Here is a 3,741-nt window from a genome sequence, read left to right on the forward strand (position 1 = left end):
CAATAAAAAAAGTATATTTAATGCACAAACATGTTACTTTGTTACACCCATCAGATGCTCCCATATGAGTGGCAACAGCAGCAGCACTTAATCTAATTTGCTTCACAGAACTGTGCCATGCTGGCACTCTCTGGAAGCAGCATATCTGGGTGTGGCATGCATACTAGTGGCTTCTTTTGGATTTTGACATAGTAGTTTGGTGCAGCACAGGCACAACAGCATAATCCACTAAGTTCACTGCCTTGCTTCACAGATACCTTGGTAGAACTTGCCATTCACATCTACATTACAGCCTGACACCAAGTATCCATGCACTGCTTGTTCAATAAACAATTTCAACGATGGCCACAATATCTGCCTTCAACAAGTGACCTTTGTGGCCTTAAGCCCAAACTGAATTGGTATCTGATTTGACTCAGGTCTCCTCCGCCAACCCAAATGGAGCTTTACATTTCTACCATAGCAAAACTGATACCATGGTTGCTGCATTGAAAAAGTTTGGAATCACACTTGCTCTTGACCATCAAACAAGCCATTTTTAGTAATGCCTAGAACTAAAGCATAAACTTTCCCACACCTCTAACATGCACAACTCTTGTGACTCCATTTCAAGTTGTCTTTGCGTGTGTGCGCTTGTAAAAAATGGTTGCAAAGAAAAACAAAACGAGAAAGTAAGAAGGGGTAAATTCAAGCATGCCTGTGTGCACCACAAACAAGACAGACACCACCCTGGCTTCCACCCAAACAACACATGACAAAACAAATTAAACGCTGTGGAGAAATTACCAAATGTTGTGAAAGGTCGTCTTCGCTTGCTGTACAGCAGGGCTTAAACCTCTGAGTGGCAACACAAAGAATCTGTCGTGTATAAAACTTAAACATGCGTCAAAGTAAAGTTAGTGACCAATCCATACAAGATGCAGTATGCGGCGAGTTTCCAGGTGATATGCTGGCAAACTAAGACCGAAAAACAGATGTCTTCAGCTAGAGTAGCCCACTAAGCTATCTGCTGCCCTTGACAGCTTAAAGCATCAGTTTATTTGCAAGCAAGATATGGATGAAAAGGATGAACCTAGACTTAAAAAGCTGCACCGTAAATTAATAAAAAGGAGGGGAATAAAAATACAGTCAAGTATGCTTAAGTGGGCCAATTACAGAATTGCTTGCAATGAACAAAAAGGGGATATTTTCCAAAAGCATGTGCGCGTTATTAAAAATACAAAGAAAAAAAATCACGGCCATCATGTATGTGAAGAAGCACTGTACAGTTGCATAGTAAACATTCTATTGTCATAACTTGCATTTCAAGTAGGGCCAACGATACAGGCTGAAAGAATAGAGAGTTTTAGAATAGGGGCCCCAAAAGTTTGGGGCCCCAAAGAGCTTTGCAGGTGTTAGCGTTGGAGCATGCAAGAGTGATGAGTTTTAGAATAGGGCTTTGCGTTTGTGAATAGCGTCTTGCGCTTGCAGCGCCACTACGGTGTCAAAGAAAAACTATTCTTAATTTTAAAATAAACTATACCATTTTATGATAGGAAGAGTAATTTTGACTTTCATGGTTTTGCGTTTAGTTGCTATTAAGATGTTATTCTGTTAGCAGCAAGCGATTTATTGCGCCTAATTTTGAGTAACCAACTTGACGTGCCTTCACCAGCCAATCTTATCCACGTTAGGCCTACGAGCCATGAAATCGACAATCGAATTCCGAATCAGCGGCGTCTAACGAATCAATCTTCATTACACACGGTAGTTGAGAGAAAGCGATAACCGCAGTCACTTCTCCTAGCTTACGAACTTCACGCGTTACCACGAATCAAGCCGAGTTTGGTACTCGGAGAGCCGCCGCTTTGATGGGTGCCGCCATGTTTGTTGACGCAAAACTTTTGGGGCTGCTTTTGGGGCTCCCGCTAAATCGGCGAAATAGCGTGCCCAACGCAAAACCCAAACGCAGTTAGCGTCTCTCGCATGCGCAGTGGTGTCGACGCTATTTCTTTGGGGCCCCTATTCTAAAACTCTCTAATGAACATTTAGTTTTTTTCTTTTTTGTCTACGATGTCGGCATTCATTCTCTTACATCCAATGCTAAGAGGTGCTAAATATTCAGTGCAAAAAAGTAATCATGTACCCATGAGGTTGAAATGTGAACATAACACTTGCTATGCTCCAATTACAGTTCGCTGGTTCAACAGTTTGCATGCACACATGCTTTCAAGGCCATTAGCTTGACTAGTGATAGCGACGCTTCTATCTTCTATTATATCTACTATAAGCAGCTTTAATAATCTTTTAATGAACTTCCAAAGCTACTTGTTTGTTTCATTGCCAGCTTAATGCATGTTGGTCATGACTGGCACGATTTGCATAGCTTCTCTCTCTCTCTCATGCCAAGAATTTCAATCTTCATTCAGGAAATTCTATGCCACAATGAGTTCACTGCCAAAATCTTTACAGCAATACCTCCACCAGTTGCACAGCAGGTTATAGCTGCACTAGTTTAAACTACATTTATTCGTAACTAACTTTTACAAGGTTTCACCATAGTGCAAGAGACATGGAACTAACCTCTCAGAAAATTTTAATATCTGAATTCTGTAAAGAGTTAAGAAATCAACATGTAAACTAGTGCAAATATGTGAAACGCACCATTCTTGGTAAATTTTTTTGTTCAAAGTTGCAGTTACGGAACTAAATAACAATGGGAGCATATTTATTCTACAGCCTTCAAACAACACATAAACACACACACTTCATACAACAAACAACTGAAATTCAGACATATAATTTGCAGAAAATGGCTTAAGGGCTGCATACGACCTGCACTTCAGAATTTTTTTTTTTTTTTCTGCAAGGCCAACAGATTGGTTCCGTCTCTTACAGTAAAAGTATGCAACATTTTCGATCACAGACAAAGTGCCAACAAGTTAGGCTTAACTAAAACACATTTTTTCCCCCTTCCTACTTTCACCACTCTGGGTGCTGGGTTTAGTACTGTACGCTTAGTCTGAGGCCTCTGCCAATTTTGGTGACCATAAACATTGTGGTATAAACCTTTACTCTCGAGTCATTTGAAAGGTGTCCAATTTTATGCTGTACTGTTTACGTTTCATTTGTTCACAACAGTAAATTTTTCGTTCACATTTAAGTAACTGAGTGCCCTTGTGCAACATATTCAAATAAGACCAGCAATGCTTCACACTTTTTTGACTAGTGAGACAACATTCCATTGGCAGATGACAAAGGGTCCCCAGTAGCCTTGGCGACTTACTGTAGTGATACATGGGATGTGACGTGGTGAAGTACTCTGGGTACGGACTGGATACCGGCGGGTAGTAGGGAGGAGTGCCCGCATCCATCACAGACATGCCTGGGTAAAGTGAGCTGCTGGCCAGAGTGGAAGGAGGCAGGCCAGAGCTTGACGACTCGTGCGATCTACAACAGTAAAGAGGGCAAAAGGCAAGACATAAATATGCCAAATGCCGAGCACAAAAATAACGTTTGGTGAGAGTCATGGGCAGTCCTTTGGCAACTGCAGAATTGGCACAATAAACAGCTGTTCAGTGATGATGCCTTCCTTTCAACTTGGCTTTTACTGTTCTTTAAAAGTGGCTTAATTACATGTTAACTTTTAATTATTAATTACTTTTGAACTAAAATGACTTGATTAGTCCTTTTTCCAAATTTATTAATAAACAGTCACTGACTGCATACTTTTTTTTCTAATTTGGATTAAACTTTAATTAT

This window comes from Dermacentor silvarum, unplaced genomic scaffold (genome assembly GCF_013339745.2).
Source record: "Dermacentor silvarum isolate Dsil-2018 unplaced genomic scaffold, BIME_Dsil_1.4 Seq802, whole genome shotgun sequence".
NCBI lineage: Eukaryota > Metazoa > Arthropoda > Arachnida > Ixodida > Ixodidae > Dermacentor > Dermacentor silvarum.